Below are 17,748 nucleotides of genomic sequence, written 5' to 3'. Positions count from 1 at the left end.
AGATCGAGAGTGGGGGGGATGGATGCCTCGGCTGCCTCGCGGCCAGATAAAAGCTCTCAAGGGGCCGGATCCGGCCCGCGGGCCTTATGTTTGACACCCCTGCTCTAGACTGTAGCATGCTTTTGTTTAGAAAGAAAATGGATCACAGAGGCTGAAGGCAGACAAATGGCCTCTCTGCTGGCACCTGCTGCCTGAAGCTGTCTGTTTCACCTCACTTAATCATAACGCTGGCCCTTAGGCAAAGTTTATTACAGGCAGATGATAGAATGTAAGTGTTTTTCGCCCAAGTGGCCACTCTGTTTCCCGGTAAAGAAAAACAGTGGCTTGAATCGTTCCACCCTGATCAGTGACATCTGGAGATTTCCCCTAGCTTAAAGAGTCTTCCTCTAATAGAAGTCGCTTCACTCCTTAGGCTGGACAGAAGGCTTCCAACTTTGCTGAACGTAAAAACCTGCCTTTCGCTCAGACTGCTGGGACCCAAGGCAGGTAATAACAATAAAATCAGCACAAGGTAAGATAATTATAAACACTGAATTAAAACCAACCAACGGGAAAAAAAATTAAAATCAACAGAGATTGGCGTCATTCCAGACACCCACAAAGCAATCATCTTGAAGAGCGAAAAGCTCTTATAAAAGCTCCATTTTACAAGCCATCCCAAATGGCAAAATAGACACAGATTTTCTTATTTCCTCCAGAAGGCTATCCAACATCAGAGTATTTACAGAGCAGGCAGCAGTGAAACACTGCCATCACACAGGTCAGAATGACCAAACATTATCAGTCCCCAGGCCCAGTTTCCCACTCGTGAGTAGAAAAAATGGCCTCCATATGGTGATACTCTAGGAATTTCCCCTAGTCTCTATGGTAAAGACTACAGAGATTAGCTGAGGCAGCCTAGAACACCTGATATCACATCATCTCCAAACTACGCCCACCCCAGGCACCACCCCCAACATTTCCTGGCACTTGCCAAGGCAGTGTTGGGAACCCTATCCTTCAGGTATGTAGGCCCATGTTATAAAGGGCTTCAAAGGTAAGCACCAACACCATGAATTGGATGTAGGCAGCCAAGGCAAGGAGTGCAAAGTGGGTGTGATATGCCACCTGCAACCTGGCCTAATAACAGTCGGGCTGCCATATTTTTGCACCAATAGCAGTTTCATAGACTCATAGAATCATAGAGTTGGAAGGGGTCATACAGACCATCTAGTCCAACCCTCTGCTCAATGCAGGATCAGCCTAGACTAGAGCATCCTTGACAAGTGCTCATCCAGCCTCTGCTTAAAGACTGACAGTGAGGGGGAGCTCACCACCTTCCTAGGCAGCTGATTCCACGGTTGAACTACTCTTACTGCAAAAAACCTTTTCCTAATATCCAGCCAGTACCCCTCCACCTGCAATTTAAACCCATTATTGTGAGTCCTATCCTCTGCTGTCAACAGGAACAGCTCCCTGCCCTCCTCGTCTCCTTTAGACCTGTCCCTCCCAGGTAGGCCTCTGCTGTTTGCTCTCCTTCATTTAAATCCCTACGGTGGTCGTCTCCTTCCCCTTGCGGTATTAGTTTAAAGCCCTCTTGATTAATATCCCCAGGTTTCTTCCAAAAACATTCTTCCCCAACCTTGAAAGTGGTCTTCCAAGTGATCTTCAAGGTCAGCCCCATGTAAAGCATGTTATGATTGTAAAGTCTTCATGGGTCTTCATGGCCAGATTGGAAGTTTCCAAATCGGAGGGGAAACTTTTGAGCCAAGTATAGTTGGTAAAATGCACTTGTGGCCACTGCAGGCACCTGTTTCTCCCATGCTCTTCATTGTGTCTGTCAAAGAAAAGTGGATCCCATCTAGCATGGGGAGTAAAAACCCCTCAAAAGCAAAGCCTTAATGACCAGCATCAGTTCCATCTTGTCAGGATTCAATTTATTCCCTCTTAGCCAATGGACCATGGCAGTTAGGCACCAGCTCAGGGTCCAGATGGCAGCATCCAATATGAAGTCAGATATCATCTGCATACTGATGACAGTCCACACCAATAGGCACTTTCAAATTGACTTATAATGCACTTTGTAACTTTGTAACTGTGTGAAACCGCAAAATCCGCTTGCAAATGATCACTAAAGTGCACTGAAAGTGGATTCAAAGTTCATTATTCAGCGTGTATGAAAGTGCTTCCAGATGATCTCATTAAAGAGTCTCAAGTGTTGAACAGCATTGGAGAGAACACAGAGCTCTGTGGCATTCCCCACAGCAAATCACAAGTACCCAACTCCTCATCCTCTGTCATCACCTCCTACGCCTGACTGATCAAAAAGGACTCTAAACACCTCAGAGCTACACCTCCAGCCCCTATATCTTATCTCAAACACTCGACCAGGATCACATGATCAACTCTATCTAAAGGGGCTGACAGGGCCAACAAGAGGTAATTTCCCTTATCCAGTTGTAAAGGAGATCCTCCATTTGCACCACTAAAATTGTCTCTGTCCCCATACCAGGCCTGAAGCCAGGCTGAAATGAGTCTAGGGCAGATATAACAGCACAACAGACGAGGGGTACATCTGTATGTGTTAAGTGCCATCAAGATGCTTCCAACTCATGGCGACCCTATGAATCAATGTCATCCAAAACATCCTATCTTTAACAGCCTTGCTCACGGCTTGCAAACTGAGGGGTACATGCCATAGTACAAACAGAGAGCCAACTTTATTGCTGGAGGTACATGGGTGGCCTTGGGCCATAATCTACCCTTTTCTCTGCAACCTGACCCTTCACTGGCAAAATGGAGAATTTAACTTAATTTCCCCCCACACTGTTGAAACTCTGGATTATATACATATTTTAGAAGCCAGCAAACTCAGGGGAGGTTTTGGGAGAACAAATGACTTAGATGCACATTGCAATTTAAAAAGAACCAATAGGTGACAGTATAATCTTAATTTTTTTTTTAAAGGAGGGTGTGCAATTATGTCTATTTTCTTTTGACATCCTTCACAAAGTGGGCTTAAGGACTTCTTCCAAAAGCATCCCTTAAGAATAATTTCTCTCGTGCAACTTGCCTTTTCATTGCAGTGCTCATACACCCATTCAATTTGAGACAAAATTCTATGCGCACGCTTCCATTTTGTAACAACTTCATTGCAAGTTGAGCAGGGAAGCCTTTGTAAACCTTTGCGTATATTGCTGTGCAACCCACAGCAATGTTAGATGCTTCTAAATCCACCGAAGTCAATCCTAACTTTGTTTAGTACTTGCAGGGTCGGATTCACAGCACCTATATGGTTTCCTTGGCCTGCGAATGGGAATATCCTGGAAGTGATTTATTGAAGGCGTTGCAATGGAAAGGGTCATTCCTGCACCCTTTGTGGTAACCTTAAAGGCATAAATGTGACAATCTGGCTCTTTTAAACCGCAGAGGCTTAGATCAGTTAAGGAGAACTGGAAAGTGAACTGGAAAGCCATTTGTTTGCTGTGACTATATCCAAGAGCCTGGAAATAACATAATGTTTTGCCAACCATTGTTTAAAAAAAAATTCCATTACATTTGCAATGTACGTTTATCGTTGTGCTCCAATTAACAGTGGAAGTCTGCTAAAAGATCTAGAGAAAAGGTAACCGAGCATAGAGAACAAATGCTCGCCCAGTCAATTGCAAGCCGGCTTCTTGTTCTGTTTTCTGAAAGCTGTATGAGGTTTCGCTACGCTGAGGCAGGCAATAGCAAACAACCTCTGAACATCTCTTGCCTTGAAATCCCTATGGGGTCACCATAAGTTGGTTGTGACTTGACGGGACTTTCTACCACACAGATGTATTATAAGAAGGCAACAGTAAAGAAGTGGCTGGCATTAAAAACAAATTAAAACAAAATCACATGAAGCTGCCTTATATTGAATTTTTGGTCCCTCAAGATCAGTATTGTCTACTCAGATTGGCAGTAGACAGTATTGTCTACTCCAGGGTCTTAAGTATTTCACATCTGATCTCTTTAACTGGAGATTGAACCAGGGACCTTATGCATACCAAGCAGGTGCTCTACCACTGAGCCACAGTCCCTCCCCAGAACTATCTAAATCCTCCAGAACCATCTACGTGATCCTCACATACCTCCCCCTTCCATCCTTTTTTTTAGGGATAACCAATATGTTGTAGTGGTTCGTGCTGGACTAGGAATTTAGAGACACGGGTTCAAGTCCCCACTCTGCCCTGAAGCTCACTTGGTGACCCTGGGTCAGTTATGCTATCTTAGCCTGCTCTACTCTGAAGGGTTGTTGTGGGAGAACAATATCCACTGTCTTGAGCTTCCTGGGGGAAGGAAGGGGATAAAAATGAATGAAACGTCACACCGTAGTCATCATTTGTTCTACTGATGCTGGTGCCAGAGCTCAGCCACATAAACCTTGCAAGGTATGTAGTGAATTGAGGGAGGGGAGGATTTAGTATCTTTAGGCACCCTTTTTGTTCTAAAATGGGAAGTGCATGCACTACCATTGTATATATGGGTAGCAAATGGGTGGGCCCATTGCAAGCATTCATGGGAAACTGAAATTTCCCACATTCTTGGGCGAGAAAGCAGGTGGCCATTACAGACTATGAAAGGTAAGTATTTTAAAGTTCTCCAGGGGGGCATTTTTCGAGGTAGAGTCACCAAATTCACAGCGTAGCTGAGGGGACTCTCCTCGCATGAACCACAAAGTTTGATAGTTTGGGACAGGGAGTCCGATTTTATGGGGTCCCAAAGGGGTTGACCCCCTCCCTAGAGGGACACAGAAACTTTACCATGCTTCTTTATGGAGGGGGGGGGCGACCCCTCGGGACCCCATAAAATCGGACCCCTGAACCAATCTTCACAAAACTTTGGGGTTCATGGAAGGGGAGTCCTTTGAAGCTACCCTAAAAATTTAGGAACTCTACCTCAAAAAATGCCCCCATAGGAGCTTTAAAAAATCCAGATAGACTATAATGGACCCAATTTTTTTCTGGTAAACCCGGAAATAAAGCCAAAATACCCCTTTACCAGTATGGGTATTCGGCTAATTCTGGGTTTACCACAAAAAATTGGGCGTAATAAACCCAAACCCGAAATTTACCGATATTTTTTTTTTTTGCACAACCCTAGCATGCACAAACATCTACCTCGCATGATTTTGCATCGCTTTCTTTACAGATCGGAGAGTTTCAAAACACACCAATGAATCTTAAAATTAATAAGACCAAGTATCCATTCAGTCCAAATGACTCTGTTACTATATATGTTTTGTGCCACTTAAAATAAGAGAGATCAGAGTGTATGTAACAGCACAGAGCTAACTGTTGGCAAAGTTTGCTTTCCAGCACATAAAACACATTTCTTTTCAATTGATTTGATGGTGCACAGAGTGAAACAGGCTGATTTACTGCAAAATCAACTTATGTTAGACTTGCTAACTGGTCTGTAGAAAAATGCCCTGTCCTTTTAAGAGAAGATTAGTGTGTGGAAATGGGCAACAGAAGCTTTTCATGGTATAGGGGTAAATAATGTTGCCCAGCAAATAACATCATATTAAAAGGTAAAGGTAAAGGTCCCCTATGCAAGCACCAGGTCATTCCTGACCCATGGCGTGATGTCACATCCCGACGTTTCCTAGGCAGACTTTGTTTGTGGGGTGGTTTGCCATTGCCTCCCCCAGTCATCTTCCCTTTACTCCCAGCAAGCTGGGTACTCATTTTACAGACCTCGGAAGGATGGAAGGCTGAGTCAACCTTGAGCCGGATACCTGAAACCAACTTTTGTCGGGATCGAACTCCGGTCGTGAGCAGAGTTTGGACTGCAGTACTGCAGCTTACCACTCTGTGCCACGGGGCTCCTAACATCATAGTAAGCCTCTATTAAAAAACAGATTTTTCTTTCCAGGCTAGTGGGGCAGCCCTAAGTTGCATATGCATCCATCTCCAGTCCAACTGCAGTTATGTTTAATCAGCTCAAACCTCAAACATAATCCAAATCTGCCTATCTAGCTTCTAACCAAGGCCTAACCATATCCCCATGCTAATAGTCCCGGACGACTCACACCAGGTATCTCCAACGTGACCACCATCATATTCCACCTCCTCTCCCCCTAGCTCTACTCCGGCATGAGCTGGCAGGATCTCCTGGACCTCCCCCCTCAAGCTTTCTAAAGCTCTGGCCAGGCCTGGGGCATGCCTAGGGGAGTGGGCATGGCTCAGTGGTAGAGCCTTTGCTTGGCGTGCAGAGGGTCCCAGGTTCAATCCCCGGCCTCTCTCGTTAAAAGGTTGCTGTGGAAGACCTCCGCCTGAGATTCTGGAGAGCCACTGTCAGTCTGAGTAGACGATCTGCACTGGGAAATACCTGGAGGTTATGGGGGTGGAACCTGAGGAGAGTGGGGCTTGGGGAGGAGAGGGACTTCAATGGGGTATAAGGCCTCCAGAGGGAACAGACAGAGTTATAAAAGAGAAATAGTAAAGAAAAAGGGGGAATATAATATCCTGGGCTCACTCTTGATCATCAACTTTGCTATCATTATGTAAATTAACTTATGACAAGACACAAGGGATGAAAGGACTATTAACTCAATTAGGGCAGCACACAAATCTTTGGCTCTCGCATTTTCTTCACATCACCGTCAGGAAAATTGATTCTGGGATTTACCATTTCTGGCACGAAGAGACAGCCATACTTGTTTTGTCCTGTAGGGTGTGTGAAACTCACCAGCCAGTAACTAGATCAGGGGTACCCAATGTAGCAGACGGGGCGCCATAGCGCCCGCCGACTCCTTTTCTGGAATGCTTTTAGGAAGTGGGTAGGGACAGGTAAGTCTTTTGCCCAGCAAGGCTTCTGATTGACTACTGGAGATAAGATTGGCTGTGCAGATTTGTTTTTGTAGATGTTGCTTTAGTGGCAGCTGCAGCCACAGCACAAGGATCTACAGTGTATTACTAAAGTTAAGCTGTGGTGGCCATTCTGTGGTGGCCATTTTATTGCTGCGCTCACCATGCCGGGTCAGAATGCCAAATGCAAGCTCAAAAAGGCTGGGGACCCCTGAACTAGATCAACACCATCTTTGGCTTTCTCAAAAAGATGGAAGTGATGCCTGGACTGGTAGTTAGATCCAAATCGCTCTCTCGCTCTCTTTTATTTTTAAGAGGTGTATCTCCATTGCCAATCATCCTTAAAAAAAATGATGAAGGGTATCATACGATACTCCCAGTGGGCTGATTCACAGATTATGGAGCCCACAGATTAGTTCTGGGGTCTCCACTCTGAGTGACAGTCAGATAAGAGTTATGGGTTCTCCTCCATTCCTGCATGCACAGCGCCTTATTTGGATCAGGACCATGGTATGAATGGAAAAGTGGATTCAGCCTTCTGAGGAACTATTTGGCCAGTAGGGGAAAGCCACACGTATCCCATGTCTAGAGGGCCACAACATATATGATGCAAAAGATTTTGTGATTCGCATCTTCTGTATTTTTTTACAGTTAATTAAGAGCCCCAGGCGGGTGATTTGAAGATTAAAGCACTGAGAGAGAGGATGTTCACTCCTTTTCTTCCATGATTTAAAATGCTCCTTCAAAGCAGCAATTAACTGTGCATGGCAAAAAAAAAGGGCAGGTTCAGGTGTTGCCCTTTTTATTTCCTTTATGCAGATCTAACTGCTGTGCTTCGGAGGGAGTGTTTAAAATTAATTAATTGATTGATTTCATTTATGCCCCACCTTTCTCCCCAATGAGGACCCAAAGGGGCCTGCATAGTTCTCCTCTCCTCCACTTTATCCTCACAACAACAATCCTGCAAGGGAGGTTAGGATTAGACAGGTTCAAGGTTACTGAGCAACATTCTAAGCACTACACACTGCTGGCTCTTGACATAAAGAGAGGATCAAACCCTCACCCAGGGAGCCTTCCCTAATCTGCCTGGGGCATAGGGTTGCCAGCTCCGGGTTGGGAAATACCTGGAGATTTTTGGGGCGGAGCCTGAAGAGGGCAGGGTTTGGGGAGGGACTTCAATGCCATAGAGTCCAATTGCCAAAGCGGCCATTTTCTCCAAGGGAACTGATCTCTGTAGCCTGGAGATCAGTTGTAATAGCAGGAGATCGCCAGCTAGTACCTGGAGTTTGGCCATTTTCTCCAAGGGAACTGATCTCTGTCGCCTGGAGATCAGTTGTAATAGCAGGAGATCGCCAGCTAGTACCTGGAGTTTGGCAACCCTACTGGGGCAGTTAGTTGTTTTTAAAACAACAGTGAAAAATCCTAGTGGTGGCTTTTTTTAGTGTCACAGATTCATTCGCCTAGGACTTCAAGCAGAGGAAAATCTTTCCCCAGCACCTCCTACCTGAAGTGGAAATGCCAGTGAATTTGAAACTGGGACCTTTACATACAATCTATCACCAGGGTTGCTAACCTCCTGGTGGTGTCTCCAAATACAAAAGTAGCAAACAATTCTTATTGGTGCTTACACATGAATGACAACAACAGAACAGAGTGAAAATTACACAGGAACTCCCGAAGATATATACAATATATACAACTTAAGTTTAAGTGCAGTCTCTATGCACCAACTGCCATGCTCTTCAAAGTATGTATTTCTCTTTCTTTCAATAACAGGTACAGTCCCAAAAGAGCCACTTTTTGGGAAAAGATGGGGGACGGACGTTTCAAGTCTTTTCTTCAGCCCCAATCAAAAATCCGTTTCCAAAAGTGAACTCAACAATCAAATCTTTCACTCAGTTCTCAGTTCCCCGAAGGATACTCAAAAGTGCAGCCGAGTACTAAGTAACTTTACATTTGTCTTTGTTGAAGTGCATTTTATTAGTTCTAGCCCATTTCTCCAGCCTGTCAAGATCATCCTGCATCTTGGCTCTGTCTTCTACCGTATTTGCTACCCCTCCCAATTTAGTATCATCTGCAAATTTAATAAGCATCCCCTCTATTCCTTCATACACCCATACACACACACACAATATTTTACCTTAGCCAGCATGGTGTAGTGGTTAACAGCGGTGGTTTGGAGCGGTGGACTCTTATCTGGTGAACTGGGTTTGTTTCCCCAGTCCTACACATGAAGCCAGCTGGGTGATCTTGGGCTAGTCATACTCTCTCAGCCCCACCTACCTCACAGGGTGTCTGTTGTGGGGAGGGGAAAGTGATTTTAAGCCGATTTGATTCTTCCTTAAATGGTAGAGAAAGTCAGCATATAAAAACCAACTCTACTTCTTCTTAAGACTCTTGAACAGGAAATGTGGGAATAAATGAGAAAGTACATGTTTTTTTTTGCCTAGAGGGAATAAAAACCCATGTTCTTCTTTCTCATTTATTCCCAGTTGTTCTACAGTTGTTATATCTGCCAGGTTCTACCTATGTATCATTACACTGAAATGTCCCAATCAACTCTTTGCCATGGCAGGGAATGATCTAAACAGAGAATGTCTACTCGTCTCCATGTTCTCCTCTCCTGCTGTAGCTTGTGATCAAAAATGCTTGGAGCCTTGCCCGGTTTTATATTAGGGGGAAAATAATTAATTAGGCCACTCTCTGCCTCTGGACTGAACAATTTCCATTGCCTCCAGTGGGAACTGAGCATGCATATCTAATTGGGACCCTTCCTTGGCTAAAGGGAGAGAGAAGGATGTCGTATGTACATCACTATGAGAAGAATGAACAGTACAAAACAATCTAAGAGTGAGATTTTTGGATTTAATGCACCAGTACAACCTAAAAAAGGTAAAGGTGCAAGCACCGGGTCATTACTGACCCATGGGGTGACGTCACATCCCTGCATTTACTAGGCCCACTTTGTTTACGAGGTGGTTTGCCATTGCCTTCCCCAGTCGTCTTCCCTTTACCCCCAGCAAGCTGGGTACTCATTTTACCGACCTCGGAAGGATGGAAGGCTGAGTCAACCTTGAGCCGGCTACCTGAAACTGATTTCTGTCAGGATCGAACTCAGGTCATGAGCACAGCATAGACTGCAGTACTGCAGTTTACCACTCTGCACCACAGTACAACCTTAATGCATACAGCGTATAATAAACTAACCTAAAAGGCCGGATGCACAAATGAAAGCAAGCTGATACTGTTGAATATGGAGTACCAGTAGGGAAATGGCTGCAGTAGTATCTCCTGTTCTGCTTTGAGCCCCCTGAGAAAAGCAGTCCCAGCAAGCAATTTACAGTGAAAGCCTAAAATGGTCACACCCTTCTAATACCAGTGAAGTCAATGGGCTTTAGAAAGGTGTGACTCTTTTTAGGATTGCATCGTCAGTTACTTTCAAGCCTCATTTGATAGGATTCCCAGAATCCTTTGCTTCCCTCTCTCTCCACTGATGTATTAATTTCTATCAGGCATTTTAGCAAGTAAAATTATGTAGGAATATAAAAGATGAAAAAGGGATTAGGAAAGGAATTTATCATTAAGACGTTAGTCAGAAGGTGGATTTTGCCCTCTGTATGAGCAATCCATCTAAGATTTAGACGAAGAAGCCAGTTACAAGGAAGTTTCGGCTGGTGGTGAAATATTGCTACTTCTTTCTTTCTCACACAACTGTAGCAGTGCTCATTAATCTATAATGCTTCAACAGTGATTAATATGCTATGAGGTCATAATTTATTAGGGTCCTGACCTGAATGGCCCAGGCTAGTCCAATCTCAGCAGATCTCAGAAGCGAAGCAGGGTCGACCCTGGCAAGTATTTGGATGAGAGACCTCTAAGGAATACCAGGGGCGTGGCACGGATGCAGGCAATAACACTGAAGGACAGTGTCTCTCAATGTCAAGGGTGTAGGAAGAGTAATATATAGTCAGAAAGGGGTTGGGTTTGAGCTGAGTATTGTCCTGCAAAAGTATTGTCCTGTAAGTATCAAGATAATGTGCTAATGAGGGTATGTTATGTTAATATGGAACCATTGTATCCTGAAGTGATCTGTTAATGTGTGTAATCCAAAATGAAATCAGAAGGGCCATTGAACCAAACAAAAATCAGAAAACTCAAGAAAAACAGTCTCCCATAGGAAAGGTTTTCTTGCCATTTATTAAAGGAGTCACTGATAGGATGGAGAAACTTTTGAAAAAACATAACCTACAAACAGTGTTTAAACCCACCAAGAAAATACAACAAATGCTACGATCAGCAAAAGACAAAAGAGACCCCCTCACCTCTGCAGGAGTATATCGTATACCTTGCAGCTGTGGAGAAGTTTACATCGGGACCACAAAACGCAGCATACAAACAAGGATAAAAGAACATGAAAGATACTGCAGACTTGGCCAACCTGAGAAATCAGCAGTGGCTGAACATGGACTGACACAAACAGGACACAGGGTCTTATTCCAAGACACTGAAAGACTGGACAATTCTACCAACTATTTTGTCAGATTGCACAGAGAAGCCATTGAAATTCATAAACATCAGCACAACTTTAACAGAAAAGAGGAGAGTTTAAGAATGAATAAGGCTTGGCTTCCTGCCCTGAAAAACCTCCAGACAAAGACAACATTCAACAATAGCCATACAGATTAGTTTTGGATTACACACATTAACAGATCACTTCAGGATACAATGGTTCCATATTAACATAACATACCCTCATTAGCACATTATCTTGATACTTACAGGACAATACTTTTGCAGGACAATACTCAGCTCAAACCCAACCCCTTTCTGACTATATATTACTCTTCCTACACCCTTGACACTGAGAGACACTGTCCTTCAGTGTTACTACTCTGAAGATGCCTGCCACAGTTGCTGGCGAAACGTCAGGAAAGAAAATTCCAAGACCATGGTTACACAGCCCGGATAACCTACAAGAACCAATGAACTCTGACCGTGAAAGCCTTCGACAATGGATATGTTTATTCCAGAGCTTGTATTAACTGAATGGATTGTGGGCGGAAAGGTAGCAGCTGGATATTAGGAAATATTTCTTACAGTTCTTCTTACAGTTGTTCGACAGTGGAATCAGCTACCTAGGGAGGTGGTGAGCTCCCCCTCACTGGCTGTTTTTAAGCAGGGGCTGGACAAACACTTGTCAGGGATGCTCCAGGCTGATCCTGCATTGAGCAGGGGGTTGGAATAGATAACCTGTAGGGCCCCTTCCAACTCTATAATTCCATGATTCCAAATGGACCCTTGTAATGCAGCTCATGTGAGTTCAAATCATGCTCCCCACAACTTGGGAGGTTTGTCTGTCTTCACCCCTTCATCTATGCACAACAATAATTATTTTTCTCTCAGTTCATACCTTGGTGGAAGCTGAAGTTTCAATTCCTTGTAATTTTCGTGAAGACAGTCAGTCAGTCAGTCACAATGAAAAGAAGCTTTGAATATCCTATTCTGGCTTTTGCTTTGCTTATTTCAAAAGAAGCCGCATGATTTTTAAAATAGCACACAGAGTCAGTGTAGTAGCGATTAAGAAGATTAATTAAGTCCTCAGCTCAAACTGCAATTTAGCTTTCAACCGACTGCATTGCCTTAGGCAAGGCAATATTCCCTTCAGTCTTTTCAGTCTGCGTAGGAAAAAAGAGGAAGAGACTGAGACCGAGGGCTACCTTGCAGAGTTTTATGTAAGGAACTTTGGGTACTTGGCAAAGGTGTTCTCTGTGTGGGCATGTCTGAGACTGAACTAATTTGGTACTGTCTGACCTGGGTTCAAACTCCTCACAGCCTCAACGGGTAAATTTTATTGGGCCATTCTCTCAGCTTAACCTGACAAATCACGATGGGTAGCTGTGTTTGTCTGTAGCAGTAGAAAAGAGCAAGAGTCCAGTAGCACCTTAAAGACTAACAAAAATTTCTGGCTGGGTATGAGATTTCATGAGCCACAGCTCTCTTCTTCAGATAAGTGAGATGTGCCTCACAAAAAGGTCATATCGTGCCAGAAATTTTGTTAGTCTTTAAGGTGCTACTGGACTGGACTGTTGCTCTTTTCTACTACTTAACCTGACAGGCTTGCTCAGAGAATAAACTGGGTTAAAGCCCATGTATACTACCCTGAGCTCAATGGAGGAAAGACAGGATACAAAGGTAGTTACCACACAGGGCTACCAACACAGCCTTGGCAAATGCTGAGAGATTTTGAGGGTAGTGCCTGAGAAGGGTGGAGTTTGGGGAGGGTGTGACATCACTTCTGGGTGACCATCTAGGAATTTCCCCTAATCTCTATGATAAAGACCATAGAGACTCTATGGCAATAGCAGTTAGCAGCTGATCTTATGGATATTTCAGAGGAACTCCAATTCTGAGTTTTAAACAGGCCTAGCACATAGGTAAACTATGAGGTCACCCAGGTTGGTGGGCTTTATGGGGTGGTGCCAAATCAGATAGAAGTGAATTGTATAAAAACGGTATTACTATGTTATCTCTTATAAATGAATGTATCAAATATTTTCCCTGTATTGAAGGGGGGGCACTAAAGTCCTATTTCACCTGGGGCACCGAAAAACTCTCGCACTGGTCTTGGTTTTAGAGCTGTGCTTACTCAATTTTAATCGTTTCTCCCTGCTTGCTATTGCATTTTTAACTAACAGCGTCATTTGCCTCGAGTCCTTCATGAAGAATAGTGGGTTAAAAAAGGCCTTAAATGAATAAATAATTCCGCTTGTAATCTGCAATTCACACAGCAAGTCCAACCACGAAGCACTCTGTCTGCTTCTCTGGATTTGTGAGAGGTTGTCAGTGCAATCCTAAGCAGAGTTCTGTCCTTTAAAGTCCACCAGGTTTAGAAGGGTGTGAGTCTGCTTAGTACTGGATTATGTGATGGGGTTGCCAGCCTCCAGGTGGGGCCTGGAGATCTCCTGGAATTATAACTGATCTCCAAATGACAGAGAGCAGTTCCCCTGGAGAAAATGGCTGCTTTGAAGGGTGGACTCTATGGCATTATACCCTGCTAAGGTCCCTCCCCTCCCCAAACCCTTCCCTCCCCCAGGCTCCACCCCCAAATTGCCAGGAATTTCCCAACACAGACTTGGCAATCCTACTATGTGACGAGGAGGCAGCAGTGATCTCTTAGTGTAGTGGTTAAGAGCAGCAGGCTCTAATCTGGAGAACCGGGTTGGATTCCCCACTCCTCCATACGAAGCCTGTTGAGTGACCTTGGGCTAGCCACAGTTCTCTCTGAACTCTCACAGCCTCACCTGCCTCACAGGGTGTCTGTTGTGGGGAAAGGAAGGGAAGGAGATAGTAAACTGCTTTGAGACTCCTAAAGGTAGAGAAAAGCAGGTTATAAAGACCAACTCTTCTTCTTTTTCCTTCATTTCCTCAGTTGTTCTACAGTAGCTGTTCAGCAGCTCACGACAATGCAAGTCAGCAGCAACTGGGCTACTTCCACTTTGCTGTTGTTTTTGCTCATTTGCAGGTTGGCACCTGCAGAAGACCCTGCTCCAATGAGTGAAGCTGTCATGGTGGGACATAGGAGAAGAGGTGGTCTCGCAGATATGAGGGTCCAAGACCATGAAGGGCTTTGTATGTGATAGCTAATTCCTTAAATTGAGCCCAGTAGCTGACGGGCAGCCTGTGAAGTGCCTGCAGGATGGGAGTAATGTGGGGCTGCCGTTTCCAGGTGGGGCTTCCAGGAAAGGAAGAACCACACCAACGATCTCCTCACACTCCACAAAAACCTCTTATGGCTTCTTGCCAAGCCCACATGTCTGGGCCTTTTTCAGTGCCTGTGAGCATCAGAAGCACACAAACTACGTAAGAACAGCTGTTTTCGAGTTCAGGAACTTTTACCCACTTACAGGAAAGCAGCATTCTTAACTAAAGGACAGCTTCCTTAAGTTACACCTTTTAGCACTCTGCCGTTTTCAAAAACACGGGAGCAAACGGAGAAGTTTTATCTCCCAGGATGATAATGAAAGAGAACCGGCATGTTGTAGCGGTCTGAGCGTCAAGCTAGGCTCTGAGAGACCCAAATCTGAATCCCAGCTTTGCCACAGAAACTCGCTGGGTGACCTTGGGCCAGTCAATCCCTCTCAGCCTAATTCACCTCACAGGCTTACTGTTGTGAAGATAAAATGGAGCAGAGGAAAACAGTGGAGGATGATCTGGGTGCCCACAAGGGAGAAAGGCGGGATATAAATACATATCTTGAAATATCTTTGCCCATTACAGTGAATCTAGGGTGCGGGGGCGGACTGGCCATTATGGCTACTGGGACTTTTCCTGTGGGGTGGCCGGGCTCCCCTCCAACCTGGGCTGGGCCAGAAAGGCAGACTGTGGCGGGGGGCATTTCTTCTGTTGCTTTATGGCAGCTTTGCAGCATCTTGCCATTCAGCAGAGATGGGTGACTTCTGGGAAGGGAGTGACTCCACTAAAGGAATCTGTTCTGCAGTTCCTCCCTGACTGATTTTATTATGTCAGCTTTAATTTGTTAGGTGCCGTGGCGGCCCTTAGGAAGGCAGGAAGGCAGGGCCTAAATTTTGTTAAGGAAATATACAAAGAAACAAACCAAACTGACCCTTCTGCAAAATGATGCAATAGTGACATGGGGAGAAGCCCCAGCATAAAAATAACTTAAGACGGGGGCTTAAAGTGCTACGGCCTGAACAGTTGTCTCAATGTCACAGTACACCTGATCTGGATTCTTCAAACGGCATTGCTCGTTTTCATTAAAAAGATAGCTACTTTTGCTGAAATGACATTTCTGAGGGCTCTGTACTGAAGAGAGGTGAAACTGCACGCCTGCGGAAGACAAATTACTTTGCTCAGACAAGCAACACAGACAACTTGCTGCCAGGTTCAATGATGACTCAGGGAATCTGAGCCGGCTGGACATTTAAGCCTAAATCGCCATATTTTAGTCTTCTCGTCCTCTGCAAAATACATTTCAATTCAAATGATACTTGACAGGCTGTCGAATCCCACATGTTTGACTCTGGTGAGGTGAGGGAGTGACTCTAATGAAGTAAACCTTGTTATAGTACAGGTTTTGATGTGATTGCTCTGGGAGGGGAGTTAGCTACAGCTTTCTCCTGTAGCTTCTTCCACCACAGGATCTGGCCTTGCTAATCAGGAGTGGACTGACCTGTTCAGATGGCCAAGGAGAAAGTTCAGCTGGGGCTCTAGCTGAGGCCTGGCCTTTAGGGCTGCCAACCTCCAGGTACTAGCTGGAGATCTCTTGCTATTACAACTTATCTTCAGCCGATAGAGATCTGTTCACCTGGAGAAAATGGCCACTTTGGTAATTGGAATCTATGGCATTGAAGTCCCTCCCTTCTCCAAACCCCGCCCTCCTCAGGCTCCACCCCAAAAACCTCCCGCTGGTGTCAAAGAGGGACCTGGCAACCCTAGTGGGCAGTGGGGAAGACGGTGATGGGCCCAGCTACACCTCTTGCCTCCTCTTGTGTCACCAGTGGATGGGTCTGAGCCAAGTGGACCTTGCGATGTTGGGAATGCCACAGTGCTCATGGCCTCCAGAGACCTTCCAGGCCCTCTGAGAATTTCCCTGTTAAGGAGAAATCTCTCCCTCTTGCTAATGCATAATGCTGTGCTGTTTCAGCAGTCATGCTTAGATGCTTGGAAGCCATAAGACCACAGGGCATAGATGGCTGGTGAATCTGGGAGAGCCAGCATGGTGTAGTGGTTAAGAGCGGTGGTTTGGAGCAGTGGAGCCTGATCTGGAGAACCGGGTTTGATTCCCCACTCCTCCACATGAGCAGTGGGGGCTAATCTGGTGAACTGGATTGGTTTCCCCACTCCTACACATGAAGCCAGCTGGGAGGCTTTGGGCTAGTCGCAGCTCTTAGAGCTCTCTCAGCCCCACCTACCTCACAGGGTGTCTGTTGTGGGGAGGGGAAGGGAAGGTGATTGTAAGCCGGTTTGATTCTTCCTTAAGTGGTAGAGAAAGTCGGCATAAAAAAACAACTCCTTCTTCAACAGGAACAGTTACTGGCGGAAGAAGCATTTGCAGTAGCATTTGGTAGGAACCCAAGGCTGAAATGGTATTTCTGGGTAATACAGTTAGGTAACTGGATATGTGGGAGAAGAGAGACTTCAAAATAATTGACATTAGTGTTTTTTTAATGAACTCCACAGATAACTTACAAATAGAGGAGGGCAGCGCAGCTTTCCCTGACAGGTAGTATGACTATATTAAACAACTCTGCCAGTGAATCAGAGGCTAGTTAATGGTATATAATTTCCCACCTATGCAGTTCAGTGATTCCCAGACTAAGGTATCTATCTGCTGGCAGATATTTCGATGTGGATGAGCCACATACAAGAACTCAGAGAAAGAATTGTCATATTGGCTCTCACACAAACAGTTTTCAATAGCATCAGTTTGCAAGTCCAGCTTCCAGTTATGAAGGCCTGATTTACACATACATATATATCACTTGAACTCTCTATTCTTAACTACTGTGTACTTGATGATGAGCAGAAGAAAACATGACCTGACCACTGGGGGGGGGGGGGAATTGTTTGACATGACCTGAAGTTACATCCTATCTGTGACAGGCGCCTGGCTCATTCACACATCCAAGTCTGTTACATTCATTGTACTGTGCTTTACTACATGGTTCTCCAATTTTGCAGCCTGATTTTTATTCACTGTTGGTTACATCTTATCAGTTGTTCACAGCAAGAAAGGTGGACTATCAATGAAGTAAATAAATAAATAAGCCAGCAAGTTATTTGTAGATGCTGCAACCATGAAGATGCATGTGTATAAACCAGGCCAAGTGTACAGTTCCTACCAAATGCAGAGAAATTTCACGCATTTGCGAATCAGATCTTAATACTACCCTGTAAAACCTAACCTTAT

At 44.8% G+C, this 17,748-nt stretch overlaps 1 protein-coding gene across 2 annotated transcripts in view; it reads right to left on the bottom strand.

Moving 5' to 3' along the window:
• Window positions 1–17,748, bottom strand: part of BEGAIN (brain enriched guanylate kinase associated) — a 253,236-nt gene that overhangs the window by 88,201 nt on the left and 147,287 nt on the right. The window lies entirely within an intron of this gene.

This window comes from Euleptes europaea, chromosome 6 (assembly GCF_029931775.1).
Source record: "Euleptes europaea isolate rEulEur1 chromosome 6, rEulEur1.hap1, whole genome shotgun sequence".
Lineage (NCBI taxonomy): Eukaryota > Metazoa > Chordata > Lepidosauria > Squamata > Sphaerodactylidae > Euleptes > Euleptes europaea.
The sequence above is the reverse complement of the archived record's forward strand: the minus strand, read 5'-3'. Positions and strand labels throughout refer to the sequence as shown.